This window comes from Lissotriton vulgaris, chromosome 1_1 (assembly GCF_964263255.1).
Source record: "Lissotriton vulgaris chromosome 1_1, aLisVul1.2, whole genome shotgun sequence".
In the NCBI taxonomy this organism is placed as follows: domain Eukaryota; kingdom Metazoa; phylum Chordata; class Amphibia; order Caudata; family Salamandridae; genus Lissotriton; species Lissotriton vulgaris.
The window spans coordinates 1678861659-1678886948 of NC_141685.1; positions in this window are offsets into that span (position 1 = coordinate 1678861659).

Here is a 25290-nt window from a genome sequence, read left to right on the forward strand (position 1 = left end):
AACAATTTAGGACAACTGTTTTCATTTGACTCAGTCCCCGTCATTGCCTTTGGTATACACAGAGTGTGCTGCACATTTAACTGTTTTTCGGACATCCTTAACAAATGCAGGCTTCCTTTATCTGCACTATGGTCCAGAATGACACCATTAAATGCTACATGAAAATGGACTTTTATGTTTATGTGTAAATGCAAAGAGTAACTATGTGCAATTTCTAAAACCATCTTAAAAAGTTTGAAAGTGCTGCTGAACAATGTATTTTTGCCTGAAGGTGGAGGCGATGGATGCAGCAGAAGCAAAACAAGTTTAAAACAAGGCTATAAGACAGCACAGTGTTGCACGCTAACTCCAGTACCCCCTCACTCTAAAGAATGGAAACGCGCAGTGCGACACCTCCCCGAAATGAGGATACCCGATAACCACTCCCTCTCCCAAGATGTGTGAGGTTGTTCTCTTTCCTCCCGACTCGTCAAGTCTTGCTCTTTTCCCGAGTAGGAGCGCGAGCGCCTGTCTCTTTAAGAGGATGCAGGCGCTCGCGCTGCGCGCTTCCTCTCCTGTGCCTGTGGGAGACGCACAGGAGAGAGGGGATGAGAGAAGAACATTGGGCTGAGGGGGGAAAGGAATGAGGGAAGGGTCGGGGGAGGTGGAGAAGGACACTGAGCTACATAAAATGAATGAGGAGAGGAGGTGAGTGAGGGAATAGAGTCCGGGTGGAGTGAAGGAGAGAGAGGCGAGAAGAAAACAAGGCATCTTTTGAAAAGAATTACAGGGTGAAAGGAGGCAACGGAGGGTTGCGGGAAGAAAAGTAGAAATTGAGAGAAAAGGGGAATGTGTAGGACAAAGGGCAGATAGTGGTGAGAAGGGATGGTCTGGAAGAGAGAGGAGGTAGCGAGAGAGAGGGAATGGCGTGTGGGGTGGGGGGGCTGGAACAGAAATGGATTTAGAAAGAGTAGAAGACGGGTGAAGTGGGGAGAGCTGGGGATGGTGAATTGGGAAAAGTAGAGGGGAGAGAGGCTAAAGGGGCGCTAATGTGAGGACATGCACAGAAAGAGCAAGATAGAATAAAGCAATGAGTGTAAAAATAGAAATAAGTAAGGAGAGGGAAAGGGATAGGCAGAATTATATTCTATATATATATATAGATATATCTGATGTGACAATGATGAATATTTACACAGAATGAACCAGAAGTGAAGGCAGGAGAGGGCTAACGGATGGCAGAAACAACGCATGTGTTCAATGTGGAAAGATGAGAAATCTCAAAAGTATGGGTAAGGGGAGAAGAGCGCCGAAAAGACAAACAACGAGAGGGTCGACGGAAGAGGAAAGAATGAACACGAAAATTAGTCAGAAAGGGGGCGATTGAAAGACTTAAAGAAGGGAGCGGAAGAGGGGAAGTGAAGCAGGAGAAGAGCTCAGGAGGGAGAGATGGCGTGAGAAGAGAGGGAGAGACTGAGAGAGGGGCAGGAAGAAAGGCAAAACCCGGGACTAAAACTAGGAACGAAATAGCTTAAGAAGAATGGCGGGAAGAAGCATAGCCAAAAGAGAAAAGAAAAAGACGGGCGCTGAGAAACAAGGTGGAGGAAGAGAATCAAGGGAAGCAGCAGACAGGTGGCAAACATGAGCCATCAGGGGAGATGCAGATGCTAAAGAGATGGAGGGCATAGAGTCAAAAGAGGAAAGAGATAGGAGAAAGAATTAAATAAAAATAGAGCATGATTGTGTGCCTGAAATGAAGGAGGAAGTGCATGTTACGTTGCAAGCACTGCTTGTGCGCGTGAGGCGCTGCACCGCCGATCATGAAAATGTGTGCGTAACAGACATTATAAAGAACAATACAAAAAACAATTTGATGGACAGAATATAGATCAATGTCTTACATTCACCCCAGTACAAGGATCTGGGCCTAAATCCATCGTTTTTTGCACTCCACAACACCCTGGGTTAGATAATGGCTTTATGCAAATCAGCTCTGACCCTGTGCCCCATGGGAACAGTCCAGTCCGAACTACACAGCCATATCTTTCCCAGACTGGAATCAAGCATCCGAGGACCGAACCGGTTTCGAGGTAACACCTCTCATCAGCCCGGCTAGCTTGACTCCAGTGGTGTGGAGGCTCTGGGACCCACGTCTGAGCTACCCCAGTACACTCAGGGAGAAAATTACAAAGAACAATTTGATGGACAGAATGTAGATCAATGTCTTACATTCACCCCAGTACAAGGATCTGGGCCTAAATCCATCGTTTTTTGCACTCCACACCACCCTGGGTTAGATAATGGCTTTATGCAAATCAGCTCTGACCCTGTGCCCCATGGGAACAGTCCAGTCCGAACTACACAGCCATATCTTTCCCAGACCGGAATCAAGCATCCGAGGACCGGACCGGTTTCGAGGTAACACCTCTCATCAGCCCGGCTAGCTTGACTCCAGTGGTGTGGAGGCTCTGGGACCCACGTCTGAGCTACCCCAGTACACTCAGGGAGAAAATTACAAAAAACAATTTGATGGACAGAATGTAGATCAATGTCTTACATTCACCCCAGTACAAGGATCTGGGCCTAAATCCATCGTTTTTTGCACTCCACACCACCCTGGGTTAGATAATGGCTTTATGCAAATCAGCTCTGACCCTGTGCCCCATGGGAACAGTCCAGTCCGAACTACACAGCCATATCTTTCCCAGACCGGAATCAAGCATCCGAGGACCAGACCGGTTTCGAGGTAACACCTCTCATCAGCCCGGCTAGCTTGACTCCAGTGGTGTGGAGGCTCTGGGACCCACGTCTGAGCTACCCCAGTACACTCAGGGAGAAAATTACAAAAAACAATTTGATGGACAGAATGTAGATCAATGTCTTACATTCACCCCAGTACAAGGATCTGGGCCTAAATCCATTGTTTTTTGCACTCCACACCACCCTGGGTTAGATAATGGCTTTATGCAAATCAGCTCTGACCCTGTGCCCCATGGGAACAGTCCAGTCCGAACTACACAGCCATATCTTTCCCAGACCGGAATCAAGCATCCGAGGACCGGACCGGTTTCAAGGTAACACCTCTCATCAGCCCGGCTAGCTTGACTCCAGTGGTGTGGAGGCTCTGGGACCCACGTCTGAGCTACCCCAGTACACTCAGGGAGAAAATTACAAAAAACAATTTGATGGACAGAATGTAGATCAATGTCTTACATTCACCCCAGTACAAGGATCTGGGCCTAAATCCATCGTTTTTTGCACTCCACACCACCCTGGGTTAGATAATGGCTTTATGCAAATCAGCTCTGACCCTGTGCCCCATGGGAACAGTCCAGTCCGAACTACACAGCCATATATTTCCCAGACCGGAATCAAGCATCCGAGGACCGGACCGGTTTCGAGGTAACACCTCTCATCAGCCCGGCTAGCTTGACTCCAGTGGTGTGGAGGCTCTGGGACCCACGTCTGAGCTACCCCAGTACACTCAGGGAGAAAATTACAAAAAACAATTTGATGGACAGAATGTAGATCAATGTCTTACATTCACCCCAGTACAAGGATCTGGGCCTAAATCCATCGTTTTTTGCACTCCACACCACCCTGGGTTAGATAATGGCTTTATGCAAATCAGCTCTGACCCTGTGCCCCATGGGAACAGTCCAGTCCGAACTACACAGCCATATCTTTCCCAGACCGGAATCAAGCATCCGAGGACCGGACCGGTTTCGAGGTAACACCTCTCATCAGCCCGGCTAGCTTGACTCCAGTGGTGTGGAGGCTCTGGGACCCACGTCTGAGCTACCCCAGTACACTCAGGGAGAAAATTACAAAAAACAATTTGATGGACAGAATGTAGATCAATGTCTTACATTCACCCCAGTACAAGGATCTGGGCCTAAATCCATCGTTTTTTGCACTCCACACCACCCTGGGTTAGATAATGGCTTTATGCAAATCAGCTCTGACCCTGTGCCCCATGGGAACAGTCCCGTCCGAATTACACAGCCATATCTTTCCCAGACCGGAATCAAGCATCCGAGGACCGGACCGGATTCGAGGTAACACCTCTCATCAGCCCGGCTAGCTTGACTCCAGTGGAGTGGAGGCTCTGGGACCCACGTCTGAGCTACCCCAGTACACTCAGGGAAAAAATTACAAAAAAATAAAGAACAGCACATGACAGGACAGTTAGCAAGTTCGCTTACAAAAACTGAGAGGGAAAAGGGCACGTACTAAAAAGCAGAGACGTATAGAAAAACGGACGGAGGTGCGGAAATGTTAACAATGGGATAAGACGGGTAGGAGATGAAAGGCAAGAACCAAAAATGTGAACAAATGCGTGTGCCGGGAAACTGAGCCATGAATAATTAGGGGAGGAGAAGCCGCACAGCACACGCTGGGAGAATCCCTTTGATGTGCTGTGCGGCCGTGAAAAAATGCAATAAGAAGGGAGGCTGATGCGCGTGCTTGTTTGGTCACGTGATTCACATGAACTTAATGAAAACCGCATCAAGAAGCCCTTGGTTTGACGAGGATTTCGAGCACTTGAATTCTCGCTCCGCTCAATGCGCTTGCGCGCATTGATAGGTCGCGAGGCCTAAAAATCACTAGGTGGTACACTTCTGTGCCAAGGTATTACTTGCATGGAGCTTGCGAAGGGTCTTTAAATAACCTTTCATGTCACCTGCAAGGCACTCCTGCAAAGAAGATAGAGCCATTTTTCAGACAGCTTTCCAACCAAAGCAACGTTTTAAGAAATGACCACAGCTGTTGTGGAATGGTGCCAGGAGAATGTTATCTTGTTATTGTTACTTCCAGGGTCGTTTGCTGTATGCAAGTATTGTATCCAAACAGCAATCCAGATATGGAGGCGGCAATATGGCCTCATGTAAATATCTCTTCTATTCGAATTGATACTTTAAGCAGAATGAAGTCTATTCTTTTACAGACTACTGTGCCTCTGACGTCGTCCAAAGAAACGTATGATCTACAAGTTGCAAGGATGGCATCAGAGATACATACCCTTTTATCGACAAATTGCCCCGTGCATTTCGTAGAAATATTAAGTCAAATCTTAAACATGTCTGATACCAGTGGCATCGCACATGTATTTAAGACAGTTTTTTTGGGACTGTTAGCACCCTTTGAAATAGTTCTGGGCATCTTCCCGAATTTTGTCCATTCTGTCTTTGGCGGCCTACCCTTAATCTTGGGACTCGTGGCAGGAATTTTATTTTTGTTCCTTCTGCTCCGATATGGCAAGCCAATCCACAGACAAGACTCCAGCAACCATGGAAGAAACGATCCTAGCAATACGATACCGAGACCGTAGCACTAAGGTCCTCGGATTGGCCCGGATAAGAGATCTGAGTACAACCTGGTTTCTTTCATTGAGACCTATCTGGCAAGATTGCATCTTACCTGTGCTTCGATGTCTGCTATGCGGAGAAGAATGCGTGGTAGACGTTTGTCTTACACTACCATCAGCAGTACCAATGGATATCGACGCTTTGCTTTGTCCTGTAATGACTCATGCAACGTGTTGTCCCCAGCGGCTACCTATTCTGATGACGGTATTCATTGAGACTTCACCATTACAGCGCCTTGAGACCCTCTGGGTGAGTAGTGCGCTATATAAATGCTTTGATTGGTTGATTGATTGATTACGAGTAGGTGGCGGTGAAGTACGAGAGGAAAGCAGCACCAAACAGGTACAACCTTCTGTGAGCATTGCTGATCATCCAAACATCGATGATAGCAATCACTGCACAGTTAAAGCATTTTCAAACTTGGTCGAACTTTCACCTGATGTTGTAGACCAATTTTTTGCAAGTCTGTCTGATATGATGTTCTCTCCTAACAACGAGAACAACATTTAAAAACAATGATCACACAGCGTTCCCTGAACTCTGCATTCAGCCTTCAGTTTTGTTAAAAAATGCTACTAAAAACATTTGGGACTATTTTTTTTCCCTTTCCCCTGAAAGCAAAACTATTTTTCTTTCACTTCAAAAATATTTACCATTTTTCTGGCACATGAAACTCTGCTTAAAGTAGAACTATTCTTAGAGAACAGAGCTTCTATTTTTAGAGACGTTAGAGACAATATTTACCTCAGCCTCTAGCACATGTACAATATCGTATAAATATGTGATGAAGTGGTCTCGACCTTCTTTTCTGTAAAAAGAGTCATTTCATGTGTAATTTTCGCAATTCATTCAGCTGATATATATATGCATTTAACTGAATGATAACCCTGCTTGAAAAGCGCACTGTACCAATACTCATTTTCGTGTATAAACCATACACCATTTCAAATGCGATTATGTACTTTGGGGTGGGTTGGAAAACACACATGCATCATTATATGTTTATATTGCTTATTATTTAGTAATGATGGACATTAATACGTGGAGTGGGTGTTGTATTTCTATCTAGGACCCTACTTCGATATTCCCGATTCATGCCCTCATATGGTTATAATTAATAATACAAAAAACAAAAATTTTAGTGAAGGGTCAAGGGGAATATTTAAAGACCTGTCTGCTCACTCCCCTAGTCAAGTACGAAACAACAGAAGAGCAGACCAGGTCTGAGGGTAGTGTGTCACTATACCAATGACTCTGAAACGATCAGATGCACGTGTGTATCAATGTTGTTGGAAGTTATTGGACACAAAAGAGGCTTGGAAAAGTCCCATCAGACCACCCAGCTGGTGGAGTTTACGTCACGTGGGACTTGCTGATCAAACCTCACCACACCTAGCCGTATAGTGCTGTAGTGGAAGAGGATGTCAGCGATCCAGCCACTATGTTTGCCATGAAGTGGACTAAATAAAGTGCAGTGCTCAAAAAAATATATAGTGATAAATTAAAATTGGCTACACTGGCTTAGAAAGAACGTGCATACTAAAGTCAGTGTGTCAATGGTTAAAAACACGCCTGGTAGAAAAATTAAACTACCCTGTGGCGTTGTGCAATCGGTCGACATGTTTCAGCCTAAGGGGCAATTCCCCAGCTTTCTTCAGGACCTCGGGTGTATAATCGCTACTGCCACTATAACCACAAGTGATATGTTGAACTAGAAATTTAAATAAGTTTACTGATAGACAGGACCAATACATATCTACCAGGAACTAGAACGCTTGGACGTCCACTGGCGGAGGAGGAACAAATCTTCTTCCTATCAACAAACAATAATTAATAATATCCTTATAAAGGCATAAGAATCATATCCATATTTAGTAATAGCCCATGCAGTCCAAAGCACGGCAAGGCTACTCCCATAGACTCCTAGAAAGCACAACGCGTTCTTTAAACAAACCAAGCCTCCAGCAGCCCGGGAAAACCCCCTGCTCTTGTTTTGATTTGCACAAGAACTCCTAGAGTCCAGAAAGAACTGTTAGTTCTTAGTGACGTCCTATGTCCAACCTTACGTCAAACCAGACACCTTTCAGGTATAAATATACCAACGTTGCCTTAAGCAAACACACTGTGGTTGGGAGCAGAGTGACGTTCTACAGACCAGCTGTTATGAGAGCCAACGGAAACCGCTCCTCCCCTTGACGCACTGAGAGAGACGCTGTCTTTTTCTCCAGCCGAGAAAATCCAGCTCCGGTGTTCCCAAGTCACCCTCGCGGTTGCTGGGAGATCGAGTCCTGAGAAGCGAGATACAAGACCTCCTTCAATCTATACCCAAGGTACGGAGCTGATTACAACCTTAGAGAGAATTCTTGATTCCGATACTTGGCAAAACTTAACTTAAACTTAAAACTGCAACTTACTTACTCCTTCCCACGTATTAGGCTTAGGTCAGGTACACTGGGGTAGGCGTATCTTAGAAGCACCAGTTGAGTTCATTAGTCAATGTTTTTATGTATGTATGTATTTCATCCATTTTAAAGTATCATATGGCTAAGAAACCATATCAATGCTTTTACAGTATTATTTCATAATACTACTTTTACTGTACGCACTTTACTTTACAATAAGTATTGCAATTGTGGCAATTCATTTCTCTTGCATGAGAAAGAAGACTGCTCAATAAAATAACACCTTTTATTGAAAACACCCGTCTCTCTATTTCTCTGCAATCTGGTGGAACTAAGCATGCACGACTGACTGAGTGAAATAGCTGTCTATTGTTTCACACGACTCTGGAGATACACTCTTTATTCTGGGGGAGCAAAGTTGTCATGTTATATGGTTGTCAGAAGCTAATCCCTTCTTGTCTAAATCAGGACGGTTAACCCTTTCCTGAACATTCGAGAAAGTTTCTAGTGACCTCTGAGCTAGCTCGCAAAACTAATTAAGTCTAACATAGTCAGTAGAGACCTAGATGACCTCAGTCCTACGTCTACACTGCTGTTTATGTTATTCCAATGCGCAGAGCCTATTGGGAATATAGGAACTACACTACAGAACTCCTGACCACACAAGTAGAGGTGAAAATGTTGACACGCCCACTTAATGGCCAGGGCCTCCCTCCCAATCTGGGCATATCTTGTTTCGGTATCAGTGAAGGTCTTGCTTGCATAAGCCACCGGCCTCCAGACCTCTGGGCTGCGCTCCTGGAGAAGGAACACTCCCAGTCCAACTGGGCTGGCATTGACGATCAGCTCAGTTTGCCGCCCTGGATGGAAGTAAGCCATCGCCGTTTTGTCCAGCAGTGCTGACTTGATGTCATTGAATGCTTTGTTGGCAGCTCCAGTCCATTCCCACTTGTGGTCATTGCATGTGAGAGCCTGTAGCGGCTCTGACATGGCGGCAAGATTTGGAATGAACCTGCCACAGTATGTAGCACTGCCAAGAAAACTTCTCACTTCCGTGGGGTTCTTCGGGGTGCTGGCTGCCCGGATGGCCGCAGCCTTCTTGGGGTCTACTAGGAGTCCCTCTCTGGTGAAGGTGTACCCGAAGAAATTGACAGACTCTTGGTAGAAGGAGCACTTTGATTTGTGAAGAGTTAGCCCGCAGTCTTCTAGTCTCTTCAGGGTGGCTCCGAGATGACTGTGATGATCTTCCAGCATGTCCGAGAACACCAGAATGTCACCGCTGAGGTTAATCACTCCCTGCAGACCCAACAATGCTTCTCTGATGGCGTTTTGGAAGACTTTGGCTGCCGATGACACCCCAAAGCTGAGTCTCTTATACCTCCGGAGGCCAATGTGCATCGTGAAGGTGGTGATGTACCTACTCTAGGGTTCATGCTCTAACTGATGGTATCCCACATTTAAATCCAGTTTAGAGAACCAGTTGGCTCCATTCAGGTCGGCCACTATGTCGTCCATGGTGGGAGTAATGTGGCGTTATCTCTTGATGGCCGTGTTCTGTAGCCTCATGTCCACGCAAACTCCAGGCTGCTTGGGTTTGGGAGCTACGACCAGTGGGACACCCACGAGGTGGGGCCAGAGACCTTCTCAATTACGTCGAGATCTTCGAGCTTCTTCAGCTCTTCTTCCACCTGCGGGCGAAGATTGAACGGCACCCTCCGGTGCCGTAGGGCGACAGGCCTCACTGTGGGGTCGATGTGGAGTTTGGACTTCTTTCCCTTGAGCTTCACCCGGCCGGTGAATAGTGCCGGAAACTCCTTCAGGATGGCTTTGGCGTGGTAGTCATGGAGCTGGTTGGCGAAGAAGACGAGCCCCAGGTCTTCAGCGGTATGACAGCTGAGTAGTGTCCCATTTCGTCCTTCTGTGATGTGGAACCTGGTTTCTCTGGTGTACTTTCCACTGGCTACTTTGGCATGGATGACTCCTCGGAGAAGAAGTGGATCGGTCCCTCTGTACATATAGATCCATGCCCTGGAGGGAGCGAGCGGGGGCTGGGGCGACAGGCGATCGTATTGCTCTGAGTCCAACATGTTGACTGAGGCACCAGTGTCAATGAGGGCCCGAATAGCCGTGCCTTCCACTGAGATGAATCACATCGGTGGTGGCCTTCGGCGATGGTCAGTCCTGCTGATATACGACACGACAAACACCTCGTCATCATCATCTTCAAGCGTGAAGCTCCGTTCCTGCTGCTGGACCTCCCTTGTCACTGGCGAGTCATCGATGGAGACCTAGCGGAGGTGATGCGACATTCCTCGCTGCTTTGAAGGAGTCTGCCTGAACCGTCCCTAGTGGCACACTATGGCGCAGTGGGAGAGCTTGCCACAGCGGGAGCATGTCTTTCCCTTCGCCCTACAAGCAGCTGTCACTGAGTGATCTTCTCCACAGTATCCACACTGCCCTCCGGGTTACATTCTCGGTGCTTGGCAGGCTGTGTTGGGGCATCGTTGGATGGCCTCGACCTTTTCTTCTTTGATGGGCAGGTGCCTGGACACATGGGATGCTGCAACTGGTGTGTGTAGGGCAGCCTCCATTTCGTCAGCTCGCACATCCGACAGCTTGTGGGATCCTGCTAAGACAAGGATCTCATCCAGCGAGATCCCGAGATGACGAAGGATCATCTTCCGCAGGAGTTTGGAGCGGCATCTCAGGATGATTTTGTCTCGTATCTCCTCCCTGTGATCCGTGAAGGTGCACGTGCTGGCCAGCCGGTGCAACCGCGTGTAAAACATGTAAACGGACTCCGTGTCCAACTGCAACGCTTTTCTGAACTTGAGCTTCTCGAAGGTGGGCTTGAGTTGGGGGTCAAAGTGCCTATTGAGCGAGGTGACCGCTGCATCGTAGTTGTTGCCCATGTTGGGGAGCATTTCAAAGAGGTCATAGATTTCTGAGCCTCCGTAGTAGATGAGAAGTGACCGTGTTATGGTGCCATCGGTCTCTCTTGTACCTTTGAAGTAGTGGTTAAGCTGTCCAACCCACCCTTTCCATCGTGGCGCAGCCGTGGCAGGGTCTGAGGCTTCACTGAAGGATGGTAGAGGCACAACAGCCGTGTGGTTGTGCCCTGGGGGTGGTGCATTGGCACCCCTATCTGGATTGCTTCCCCCTGCCTTCTGGCTGGCTGCACCATTCGTTGGTGGGTTGCTCATTGCGACCGTGCGTCTGTGCGCAGGTGTGAAGGTGTGGCTTTGGCGATGAGAATCTGTGGGTGGGCTTGCATGCTATTGCGTGACCACGTGCACCAGACTGTTCTGTGGCCCTGATGGCACAAAATTGGTGTCTTTGCTCCCTGGCGCTGACTGGCAGGGGAACAGTTCAGGCACCAGACCCTTGTCTGTGCTGTTCAGCTTTGATAATATTGCGGTGTGCCTTCCTTTCCTTCTTTAACTTTGTCTCTCCTCCTCTTTTCTTATGATGCCAGGGGAGTCTCCTTCTCACTCCCCCTCCTCTCCCTGTCTTCCAGGTGTGAGCAGGCAGCAGGCAGGGCAGCACTTACTGGGGGGGGCCTCACAGCTGGCCAGGTTGTTGTAAGAGACGGGGATTGGCAAACAGGCCCAGACGCTGGAATGCAGCAGTGAGAGAGGGTTGGAGGCAGGAGCGAGAGGTCCTGTGCAGATGTACTCAGGGCAATGAGCAGGAAGGGCACCCCTGCCACTGCGAGGCACACGGCAGGAAGACCCTCATGCGGCAGGCACTCACCCCAGACAGTCGCAGCCACAGCGGGCGCCGCCAGCTGAAAGTGCTCCCGCTTGACAGGGAGACGCATGGGCGGATACAGGCTCAGCGGCACTTCCAGCCGGGGCAGACGATGCGGGCTACAGACACCTGCGAGAGCTCACAGAGTCACCGGGCAGCTTCAGGCGGCAGACGGGAGCAGAGCAATGCGGGTGGGCTCCGCGAGCAATCTGAAGGTTGCCGAGCGGGCGGTGGGGCACACGTGGGGTGAGACCGGCCTCGTCGCCAATGTAGCGAGGCGGGGCCACGTGGACAATAGGCAGCAGCAGCGCTTCAAGAAGAGGTATGACAAGTTACTTTTACTTTCTTGGCCGGAAGACCCAAGCGGTCTCCAGCCATTTATTTATCCCCTCGGGTCGAGCCCGCCCCAAGGGGTGTATGCATGAATGCACGTGGCTACCCTGTAGGGGAGAGCCCGGGTGGCTCTCTACATCTATCTTCCGAATTGTCCTCACCTGATCCACAGATTCCTAGGCATTCCTGGCTGTGATTTTCTGGCGACTTCGTCTTCGTGCCTCAGTATACCTCTATCCTGAGACCTGGCAAAAGAAACAAAATATAATCTCTTTTCAAACTTTGAAGGTGGTAACGGTGCTAACACATTAGCGATACTTAGCTGTGCAGGTGGGATGTTCTGTCTCTCAAAGTCCTGACAAAATGTGTTACTTCATGCGGGCACCACTCTTTTATTACGCTCTGTAACAAAATGGATAACTAGAAATGTGACGATTGCATTGTGCTCATAAAACAAAGATAGTATGACATTGTTTATGATATATTTGCTGTATTTAAAAAGGTTCTGATGCATTCCTGGCAAGACTGTTAATGCCACGAATAAAATGTCTACTTGATTGTTTATAATGTGGCACTCTATGTGACTGGTGTGTGAAGCTAACTTAACTACTTACTGGTTGCCTTGTTTCAAGAATGTTGAAGGTTTACAGCATACATGTAAACTATAGAACGTTAGAGCATTTGTCTAGGTTTTATTTAGGTTGGTGGTAACCTACCTTTATTTTGTATGAAGATATCTGCTATTAGGTAAAAGGTGCTTCCTATTATACCTTATAGTGTGCACATAGTTTCATACCTCCTTAGGGAATGTATAGCTCATATGTCTGTGATAAATAGATTACCAATTCACTACTTGTATACATTCCTCCAGGTTGTCCAGCTCCAGGGGTCCCTGTCCCTTCCTATCCTTGCAATTAGACGTCTCTTGAGCAACCTTCAGATAGACAGGGAAAGGGGATGAACCAGGTATAACCTATAAACATGGTGCAAAATTTTCCATCACTAATTAATCTCGTCCTCCAGGGAGTGACGCCCAACATATTTCTAGGCAGCAGTCTTCTAAGGAAGGTCTCAGGAGTTGTGTTTTTTTCTCCCATTCCCCTTTCCCCCATCGGGTTCCAGTTACCTTGATTACCCTTAACATGAATGGGCGACTTTAGCCTGGTGGGGGAGCTGAGACTCAGCAGTGTGTGTCCTGCTAATTTATGTGGGAACATTGGGTAAGTACATGATAGTAGAGGTTGCCAGAGGAGGAAGTGAATTCCATGGAGGATGAGCTACGGCCCATGTTACATCTAGGTCACAGAATTAATGGTCCATCCTAATGTCAATTTCTTTCACTCAGAGGCAACACCCCCCACTGTGAGGGTGCTTAGGTGAGGCACACCATACGGAGCTTCCAATCTCTGGAACCAAGTCAATCCTCAAATAAAGGTAAGTGGGTGAGTAGAGACAAAAGTGGCCCCTGTGAGTATGCAAGTGGGGATAATGAGGGATCACTATTTTAAGGTCAAAGGCACTACCCAGAACTCTCAGTTTGTCCACCAGTCGCAGCATAACTAACTGCTTGGGAGAAAGTGCTATTAAATTCCATTAACACCCTACATGTTACTGAGGAAAAAAAAAATAGTGGTGATAAGGGGGAAATGGTAGTACGAGGCGTGGCCTCATCTGTCTCCTATTCAGTGAAACTTGTGGTGGAACATAAGAGAAGCACTTCATATAATTAATTTTCTCACAAGTTGAATCTACTGTTACGGTGCCATCGGTCTCTCTTGTACCTTTGAAGTAGTGGTTAAGCTGTCCAACCCACCCTTTCCATCGTGGCGCAGCCGTGGCAGGGTCTGAGGCTTCACTGAAGGATGGTAGAGGCACAACAGCCGTGTGGTTGTGCCCTGGGGGTGGTGCATTGGCACCCCTATCTGGATTGCTTCCCCCTGCCTTCTGGCTGGCTGCACCATTCGTTGGTGGGTTGCTCATTGCGACCGTGCGTCTGTGCGCAGGTGTGAAGGTGTGGCTTTGGCGATGAGAATCTGTGGGTGGGCTTGCATGCTATTGCGTGACCACGTGCACCAGACTGTTCTGTGGCCCTGATGGCACAAAATTGGTGTCTTTGCTCCCTGGCGCTGACTGGCAGGGGAACAGTTCAGGCACCAGACCCTTGTCTGTGCTGTTCAGCTTTGATAATATCGCGGTGTGCCTTCCTTTCCTTCTTTAACTTTGTCTCTCCTCCTCTTTTCTTATGATGCCAGGGGAGTCTCCTTCTCACTCCCCCTCCTCTTCCTGTCTTCCAGGTGTGAGCAGGCAGCAGGCAGGGCAGCACTTACTGGGGGGGGCCTCACAGCTGGCCAGGTTGTTGTAAGAGACGGGGATTGGCAAACAGGCCCAGACGCTGGAATGCAGCAGTGAGAGAGGGTTGGAGGCAGGAGCGAGAGGTCCTGTGCAGATGTACTCAGGGCAATGAGCAGGAAGGGCACCCCTGCCACTGCGAGGCACACGGCAGGAAGACCCTCATGCGGCAGGCACTCACCCCAGACAGTCGCAGCCACAGCGGGCGCCGCCAGCTGAAAGTGCTCCCGCTTGACAGGGAGACGCATGGGCGGATACAGGCTCAGCGGCACTTCCAGCCGGGGCAGACGATGCGGGCTACAGACACCTGCGAGAGCTCACAGAGTCACCGGGCAGCTTCAGGCGGCAGACGGGAGCAGAGCAATGCGGGTGGGCTCCGCGAGCAATCTGAAGGTTGCCGAGCGGGCGGTGGGGCACACGTGGGGTGAGACCGGCCTCGTCGCCAATATAGCGAGGCGGGGCCACGTGGACAATAGGCAGCAGCAGCGCTTCAAGAAGAGGTATGACAAGTTACTTTTACTTTCTTGGCCGGAAGACCCAAGCGGTCCCCAGCCATTTATTTATCCCCTCGGGTCGAGCCCGCCCCAAGGGGTGTATGCATGAATGCACGTGGCTACCCTGTAGGGGAGAGCCCGGGTGGCTCTCTACATCTATCTTCCGAATTGTCCTCACCTGATCCACAGATTCCTAGGCATTCCTGGCTGTGATTTTCTGGCGACTTCGTCTTCGTGCCTCAGTATACCTCTATCCTGAGACCTGGCAAAAGAAACAAAATATAATCTCTTTTCAAACTTTGAAGGTGGTAACGGTGCTAACACATTAGCGATACTTAGCTGTGCAGGTGGGATGTTCTGTCTCTCAAAGTCCTGACAAAATGTGTTACTTCATGCGGGCACCACTCTTTTATTACGCTCTGTAACAAAATGGGTACATAGAAATGTGACGATTGCATTGTGCTCATAAAACAAAGATAGTATGACATTGTTTATGATATATTTGCTGTATTTTAAAAGGTTCTGATGCATTCCTGGCAAGACTGTTAATGCCACGAATAAAATGTCTACTTGATTGTTTATAATGTGGCACTCTATGTGACTGGTGTGTGAAGCTAACTTAACTACTTACTGGTTGCCTTGTTTCAAGAATGTTGAAGGTTTACAGCATACATGTAAACTATAGAACGTTAGAGCATTTGTCTAGGTTTTATTTAGGTTGGTGGTAACCTACCTTTATTTTGTATGAAGATATCTGCTATTAGGTAAAAGGTGCTTCCTATTATACCTTATAGTGTGCACATAGTTTCATACCTCCTTAGGGAATGTATAGCTCATATGTCTGTGATAAATAGATTACCAATTCACTACTTGTATACATTCCTCCAGGTTGTCCAGCTCCAGGGGTCCCTGTCCCTTCCTATCCTTGCAATTAGACGTCTCTTGAGCAACCTTCAGATAGACAGGGAAAGGGGATGAACCAGGTATAACCTATAAACATGGTGCAAAATTTTCCATCACTAATTAATCTCGTCCTCCAGGGAGTGACGCCCAACATATTTCTAGGCAGCAGTCTTCTAAGGAAGGTCTCAGGAGTTGTGTTTTTTTCTCCCATTCCCCTTTCCCCCATCGGGTTCCAGTTACCTTGATTACCCTTAACATGAATGGGCGACTTTAGCCTGGTGGGGGAGCTGAGACTCAGCAGTGTGTGTCCTGCTAATTTATGTGGGAACATTGGGTAAGTACATGATAGTAGAGGTTGCCAGAGGAGGAAGTGAATTCCATGGAGGATGAGCTACGGCCCATGTTACATCTAGGTCACAGAATTAATGGTCCATCCTAATGTCAATTTCTTTCACTCAGAGGCAACAACCCCCACTGTGAGGGTGCTTAGGTGAGGCACACCATACGGAGCTTCCAATCTCTGGAACCAAGTCAATCCTCAAAAAAAGGTAAGTGGGTGAGTAGAGACAAAAGTGGCCCCTGTGAGTATGCAAGTGGGGATAATGAGGGATCACTATTTTAAGGTCAAAGGCACTACCCAGAACTCTCAGTTTGTCCACCAGTCGCAGCATAACTAACTGCTTGGGAGAAAGTGCTATTAAATTCCATTAACACCCTACATGTTACTGAGGAAAAAAAAAATAGTGGTGATAAGGGGGAAATGGTAGTACGAGGCGTGGCCTCATCTGTCTCCTATTCAGTGAAACTTGTGGTGGAACATAAGAGAAGCACTTCATATAATTAATTTTCTCACAAGTTGAATCTACTAGGGCCTTTTTGACGGGGTTGGCCCTATAGATTTAGCAAATTTTCTAGTTGAGTTCCACATCATTGCAGTGGCTGGGTAGGGGGTCAGGATGTCCAGGAATGGGTGTTGCAGGAATGCCCATTCTCCCAATTCATGATCTTCTAAGCCCGGAGCAATGTCTTTTTATGCCGTATTACATGAGACGGGTTTTAATATTTTTGCATTTATTTTCCTATAGTGTTGTTTAGGCTCAACATGTGTCCCTAGTTGTCCTAGTTGTGTCTTTTTTGTTTTGCGGACTTTGTGCAGCCTCATTCTTGTTGATGGACATTTTGCCGCCTGCACTGCAGCACTTAACTAAACAGGACAGCACATGTAGGTGGCAACATGACCGTGCGAAAGACCCTCACCAAAATGGAAGATCTTCACTTAGTGGTTACAGCAGTATTGATTTACTATTTATGTGCTATTCATTTACAATTCAAATATTGTATTTATTTAGTATGCATGAAGACTATGTAGTAAATGTAAATGTAAATGTAAATGTGTTTCGATTTATATAGCGCAACACTTTAACCCAGGGGTCTCAAGGCGCTTGCTAAGGGAACCCGTCCTGGTATTCCCCTGTGAGATACCCCGGCCAGGTATCCACAAGGTGAAAGCCAGGCATCCCGCCGTGAGGGGCCGTAGTGGAGATTAAGCAAGCTATTGCCCAGAGTCGCAGAGTGTGACCCCGTGAGTCGAGTAGGCACCGGAGCGAGAATTGTCAACTCCGTGGAATTTTTGAGCCCGGACCCGCCGAGGCGGGGAATCAAACCCTGGTCCACGGCCGATCTCAGCTTCCGGGTCTGCCGCCTCTAACCACTGAGCCACGCTTCTCCACATTTGCTCCTCATTTGCACCTGCTCCTCATTTGCATATTTCGGCTAGTATGCCCACTAGCCGAAATATGCAAATGAGGGAATACTAGTTCTACTCACCTACCCTTCAAATACATGATGAACACTTCAATTGATTGCTAAAAGAAGACTAGTTGTATTCTAGAAGAATAGCATTTGAAGCTTAGTAGTATTCTGTTAGCGTTTATTTGCAGCTCTCGTGCTATTTCAAGAGCAAAATGAAGGCTAGTCTCATTGATTGTGACCACTATTTGAAGACTAGTGGTATTCTTTATGAGCAGTATCTGAATACTAATGGCAATGATTGTGAAGACTCAAGTAAGACTAGCAGAAGTTAAAGTGAATGTTAATTGAACGCAATTGTGCTATTTCAAGAGCATAATCAAGGCTAGTCTCATTTATTGTGACCGCTAATTGAAGATTAGTGATATCTTTGTGAGCAATATCTGAAGACTAATGTCAATGACTGTCAAAAGTTAAGTAAGACTAGCAGATTTCAAATTGAATGTTAATTGAACAAAAGTCGCATTAATTCTGATTAATTTATAGCAATTTTATTCATTTGGTTGCTTGCACAAGGCTTCTTTTAATGATGACTTTTGGACTACGTTTTATGTGCAACATATCTTGGAAGTCAATGATTCCAATACGCCTATTACAAACCTATTAGTCATACATTTAGTATGCATTTTAGAATTATGGTATGTGAGAAGACCAGAGCAAGAGATTGTAGGAGAAGCACAAAGCAAAGGAGCCAACCCAGACATACACAGGATTGTACCAGGAGACCCCTCCTCCTGTAAGTAGAGAGCAAGTTTATTTGTCGAGAACCTAACTGAATTCCCACTTGGTCCATGACAAGACAGGATCACCACCGTTTGTTTTCAGGTTACCCAAAAGGAGCAATTGTGCAAAATTCAATTTGTTGTCAGATAAAAAAGTAATTGTTCCAATTCCTGCTGTGTTGATTGTCCACCAGACTCCATTAATTATAGAACTTATAAAAACAATTCACTAAACACGTTTGTACAAGGCGTTTATGGAATTAACTTGTAAATTTTTTTAAAGGAGATGCGGTTGGACACAAAAGTGTGTGATATAACATTTCAAAGATATTTGCCAATGGAAGAGCTATTGGCTTTGCCAATGTTTTTTAGCCATTTTGTGCACTAGCTAGTGGTGTGGAGTGTTGCAGTGTGGAATTGTGAAGAGTGGAATAGAGTATTGTAGAATGGAGTGGCAAATAGTGTCATGTATTGGAGTGACAGAGTGGAGTCACGTAGAGTGTTTTACAGTGGAGTGGCATAGAGCAGAGTTACTAATCTGTTGATGCATAGTGGAAGTCCTTTATGAAGGTTGATGGGTCGCCTTTCTGTAGCCTATTGCTGTATTTGAGTTTTAAAGTAGTACTAATGTAGTAAAACCTTCACTAAGCCAGTGCCAACAACAATAAAAAAGCCAAAATAATAAATGAAAAAATGTCACAAAATGTGCTACATTCGTCTACAAAATTTGCCTTTTATTACTTCATAATTTAGTCAACTATGCCCCATGATTTAGTCCTCTTCAGCTGCATAATTCCAGTGGCCCCTACATAGATTGACAATTTCTTGAGATAATGGGAATACAGTTGCCTGTTGATTCTCAAATATTTACCAGCAGCAGCGAATAAGAAGAAAAATGTTTAGTGTTGAGTAGTGTTACTAGGATGTGTTATGAGTGGGTAATGGTATAGTGAGCAAGAAGCACAGTGGCTTTGAGTAGGGTCTGGTAAAACTGAGAGGGATAATGAATGGTTTTGTTAATGACTGCAGATTAGTACTTGAACTGGCCTACGATGCAGTAGGCGTTTCTTTTTCTTTTTTTTTTTAGGGTCTGTATTTGGTAAACAGAAACTTATTTCCGAGATATGCAGGTAAGGAGAACAAAGGGAAAGTGCCAGAGAATTAGGTGTTTTGGGTTATGTGGTCAAAGTTACTCCTACTCACTTGGTTTTAAAATATGAGTTTCACTTACCTTTTTAGCAAACATTTTTACCTTGAAATGTTCTAATTTTTCAGACCAGTAACAGGGCAATATGAAGAATATCTGTAATAATTGACAAGGAGATATAAGTGATTGACTTTTTTTTAATTTTTTAAAATGTTTTAATTGAAGTTTTTACAGCAATTTTTTAACCTCCCCACCCCCCTCCCCCACAGGACAAATCAATTAAACCACAGGTCAGGAGTAAACAAAAAAAATTTAATTGCATTTCATTACATTCCCAATGCATTTTACAAAGTAAATTTCTATAAAAAATAAATGTAAGGTAGTAGGGAAAAGAGCAAAAGAGGATAGACGTTTATGTCGTTAATGAGCCGAAAAGAGAGTGCCAAATAAAGATAAAACGTATATGTATTGCAGACACTACCCCACCCCTTCCCTCCTTTTATTTATCGGGGACCAGATTTGCTGCCCCTTTACCCTACCCTTTTTCCCTCTCCTAGCATAAATCGAGTTTTCTAAATTACAGCTGTGTAACAGCCTGGCTAACCATTGTTGCAACGTAGGGGGTGTTCTATCCTTCCAGGCCATAGCAATACACTGACGAAATACTGCCATTGCTACAAATAGAAAGTATTCCTGATTGCAGCAAGAATTCTCACTTAAGACCCCCAGCATAATCAGTTCTGTTCATAGCTTAACTTTCACATTTAAAGACCTGTCCATAAATACCTCCATGGCTTCTAGAAGGGGCCGTAAAGCTGGGCAAGTAGCAAACATATGGGTTGTATCACCCTCCATGCTGTCACATCTAGGGCATGATATCCCCTGTGTTCCCCCATTGAGCTATTTTAGCAGGTGTATAATACAATGTATACAAGGTTTTAAAATGTTGTGCTTGCAGAGCTGATGAGCAGAGGATTTCATGCCCCAGCTGTAGTGACCTCCTGAATATCCCCCGTGGTATCCCTATTCTGTTCATCCATTTCAATTCAATTTTTTCCAGATCATCTTCTCTGTTCTTAATTATCTCTGCATACAACCTTCTGATTGTACAACCTTGCCCCTCTTCAATGACCTGCAATATCGTGTTAATTTCAAATCCACGTGCACCCCCTATTTTGCCCAACAAGAAGCTTCTTGCCTGTAAATATTTTAAAAAGCTTCTTGAATTCATTCCAAATACCTCTTGAATTACAGAGAATTGGCGTATACCCTCTGGACCTATAAGATCCTCCACCTTCTTAACCCCCAATATTTCCCACTCCCCAAAAATTGCATCCCTGAAGATATCCTGCGGCATTGTAGGGTTATTAGGCATTCTGGTGTGAGCATTAAATCTACCCAAGCCAAAACTCTTCTTGAAGGCCCTCCAGATCTTGTAGGCTTCCTCAACTGTTTTAGATTTGGTTTTCTTAAAGAAGCTTGGTTCAGTGTGTTTCAAAAGCACTTTCTCTGCCTCCACTCCTAAAACCAGTCCATAGATTTCCGTGGAGCCCGTGTGGTGTTCTTCCTCCATTTCTGCCCCCCCCAAAAGGACTGACATTTGTTGTAACGCTGCTGCCCAGTAATATAATTTTAAATCAGGCATAGACCAGCCCCCCGATCCCGTGGTAGTGACATGAATCTAAGAGCTCTTCTTGTTTTACCATGGGACCAGATAAAGCGATTAAATATTTGTTCTATTCTGTTAAACCAGCCAGCATTAAAAAATAAGGGGATTGATCTAAATAAATATAAAAACTTTGGAAGAAGATTCATTTTCACAAAATTCACTCTTCCCACTATAGACATATGGATAGTATGTACCCTGTCCAAGTCTCGTTTAGACTTGCTTATTATCGGGTTTATATTCAGTTCCACCAGTTTATCCAGGTCTGCAGTGATAGAGACTCCCAGATATACCCCCTCTGCCACCACCGTGGATCTGTGCATTCTATGTGTGCATTGTGTATGATTTGTGTGTTTGCTTTATTCAGAGCGTACCCCGCCACCTGACCAAATGTGTCTGCTTCTATTTCTATCTCTCTTATAGCCTCAGTGGGTATGGATGAAATAACTGCCACGTCATCAGTGTACGCTAAGACTTTGCACAGGCCCATCTTTGTAATTATTGGCCGTCTACACTCATTTTGTTCAAGTTTAGAGATTAGCGGATCTATATACATTGCAAACAATAAGGGTGAGCACGGACAGCCTTGCCTTGTGCCACGCAAGATTTTGATTGGGCTTGAGCGTCCCGCGTTCACCCTTATGCATGCCGTTGGAGCCCTGTATAGTGATTGTACTGCTTTCACAAAATTTTACCCGCACCCTGATTTTCTCATTACTGCCCATAAGAACTCCCAAGCCACGCGGTCGAAAGCCTTCTCGGCGTCTAAAAGGAGAACTGCCATGGGACCCCCTACACCCCCTGTGTCACCCCCTGGGCATCAAATAGAGTAATTACTTTTCTGATATGTTGTGTAGTACTCCTATTTGGAATAAACCCATGCTGGTTCTTACTGACCAATCCTTCAATTACCCCAGAGAGTCTAGTTGCTAAGGATTTAGAGAATATTTTACCATCCGAGTTTATTAGGGTGATTGGTCGATATGAGCCCGGATCAGTCGGTGGCTTACCCTTCTTAAGGATTACTATTATATCAGCCCCCGTCCAACTTGCTGGGATTAATGCTCCTTTCTGTGCCTCATGTATTGTATTCATTAAATCAGATTTCATTGTCTTAAAGAATACTTTGTAGAATTCTCCTGGTATCATATCTGGCCCAGAAGCCTTACCCGAAGGCAGACTCAACATGGCCTCCTGAACTTCATTTTCGCTCAGTGGTGCCCCCAACTCATCCCTATCTTCCTCCGTTATTTCTTTGATTAATATATCCTGAAGATATCTGTTTATTCCCCCTGGTAGTATGTCCTGGTCCGCTGTATATAATTTGTGATAAAACTGTCTAAAGACCTACAAAATCTCCTGCTCATCCGAAACAATATTACCTCCTGTATCTCGTATTTCCCTAATTACTCCCCTAGCTACTCTCTGTCTAGTTCTTACTGCGAGAGTATGGCCCACCTTTTCATTATATTCATAGCAGTTCTCCCGTCTCGTATCAAAGATTTTAGCTGCCTTTTTTGCTATTCTTTCCTCTGCCGCCATCTTTACTACCATAACCCTTAGGACCTGTTGCTCTATGTCTAGTCTATCCATAGTAGCCCGCTCGAGCTCCCGCTCTGCCTCTACCACTGCTCTCTTTAATTTTTCTGATAAATCCCTTTCCTTTTTCTGCTTAGCCAGGCTATAGCTCAGCGTCTCTCTGTGGACCCCTGCCTTGAAAGCGTCCCAAGCATTTCCTGACGTGGTACTACCCCTATTATTGTCCCAGAATTCTTTTATCCATTCGTTCATGTGATTTACATAACTTGGATCTACCAAGAGCTCCTTTTCATATGTCCAGGCCCTTTCTTGTCTCTTAAAGCCTTCTCCTTTAACTGTGAGGATGAGTGGGTTCTGGTCCGATACTATAAGTGGAAGTCTCTCTATGTGCAGTTTAGAAAAAGAGAAACCAGATGTGAAATAGTAATCTAACCTAACACAGATCTTATGTGGCGCAGAGTAATAGGTATATCCAGGTTCCGCTGGCTTTAACTTTCCCCATACATCACTTAAGGAGTTATTACTAGACATCCTCTGAATTGCCCGGCAAACTCTTTTTTTCCTGCCTGAGTACTGCCCGTTCATATCCAGTCCTAGCCCCATAGCTCCATTTATGTTAAAATCGCCGGCTAAAATTATTTTTGGCGCCCAAGTTGCTAACTCTGTGTCCAAAAAGTCTATTACTTCTGGATCATCCTGTGTAGAGCCGTACACTGAACCTAGTGTAACCCACTCCTCCCCGATCCAGTATTCTATCAGAGCCCATCTCCCCCATTGGTCTTCTAGCTTTTTCCTTGTCAGTGTGTCAAACCTTTTAGTTAAAATGGCCACCACCCTATTCTTTGCGCCCTGCTTGGAGTAAGCTAACACACAGAACTCTAATTGTTCGAGCAGAAACGGCTTATTCCCCTCTATATGAGTCTCCTGCAAAAAAATGTAATCTGCCCGCGTATCCTTAAGCATCAGTGCGACTTTCTGCCTTTTGCCCTTATCATTAAGGCCACACACATTGAGTGTCAATATCTTAATATTGACGTTAGCGTTATTATTAGTGCACATTCCAGCTAGATATAATGACACCGGTCATACCTTTCCTTCCATCTCCTGGCGTACCCTTAACAACTCTATTGGAGTTCCACATGGTAATCAAATGCATCCGCTTGCCCCTGATTAAACCTACCACTGTCCCTTGTACTGTGCCGCCTGTCCCCAACCCTCCCCTCCCTTACAGGCAAATAGGTCAATCCTGACCTATGCATGGCTGCTTCCTAGACCCTCAGAGTGTCGCATCCCTCCCCCTCCCGTTTACAAATCCTTACCGCATTTTTAAAGTGTGTCCTTCCTACCCTCACATCAATTCAAAAATCACCAAAATCAATAAAAAGAACCACCCTCACCCCATCAGATCAAACACAGTTTGTGTCGCCTTAAGTCCAACTTATTATCCGAGTTCAGGGATCTTTGCGTCTCTTTTTCTCCTTCAACTCATCCAAAAAGGCCTGTGCCTTAATCTCAGAGAACAGCATCCTTGTCTGCCCATCTACTATTATTTTGAGTATTGCTAGAAATAGCAGATATGCCTCACATCCTAGTTTCTGAAATGGGTCAATCAACTGGCGTAACCGCCATCTCCTTTCAACGATGACATGACAGAACTCTGGCCGTGCGAAAAAGGTTATTCCGTTAAATGTACAGCGATCCTGAGGTTTAGCTCTATCCATAACTTCTTGCCTAGCCAGGAAATTCCCTATGAATACCAGCATGGCTCTTGGTTTGTCTTTCTGAGAGCCGCTATATGTTTTCCTTTGTGTTAAAGGCAACCTGTGAGCCCTCTGCACCTCTATATCCCAGTTCCATCTATCCATCTCGGGAAATGCTCCCTTGAGAAGCATAACTACATAGGATCTTGGATCTTGCTTCTCGCCCCCTCTGGAATTCCCAAAAGTCTGATGTTTTTTCTCCTCTGTGTATAGCTTGTTCATTTTACTGAGCGAGCTTTGAATTTTCTTGTTCACTTGTTTTGTCCTCTTACTTTCTGCCCTCGCTTCTCCCTGCATCTGCTTTAGGTTAGAGTATAGCAAGTTCAATGTGGGAGTGTCGCTGTCCTGATTACTATGCTGGTCTATAGAGCTCCCCTGGGCCGGATCGTCTTCCTGATATAAACTCGAGGTAGCCGAGTAATCCCATACTAGCTTCTTTGTCACCTCAGTTTGTATTTGTGTTGGGCTAACGGGCGCCTGTCTCTTTTGGCGAGGTCGGCTCCTCTGCTGCTGTTTCTTTTATGGAGATCTTCTGGATTGATTCCTCCGACCCTGAGCCCGGTGACTCCAATTCTGTGTCTATTCTTAAAGATTGGCTTACTTCAGAGCTTTCAGCAGACTCACTTCCTGAATCGCTTCCAGTTATATCCCCTTCTGAGGTTTCTGATGTGCCTGTCTCATCATTCACTGAGAAAAAACAGTCCTCATTTGGGGACCCTGGGACCTGCTGCCCCCCATCTGCATTTGCTAGCACAGTGTTGATTACCGGGTCAGCTTGAGCTCCTTCCTCGATATCCCCAATCAGGGTGGGCCCTGGGGAGTCTATATTGAGAGCAACGCTAATTGCAGTTACATCATCACAATCCCCTTCCACCAGGTTTTCAGACAAATGTTTATTTTGTGCATCTAGCGATGTTCTTGGAATCTCCAATATTTGCGCCATGTCCTTTGTGCAGCTTACCTCTGGTGGCTCTAGTGGCTCTGCATCTTCCAGCTCTCCCGGTGCTTTCCCAGTCTCTCCGGCCATGTTTGCTGCTTCTCCCCCGTTTCCAGGGATCGATAGTTTCC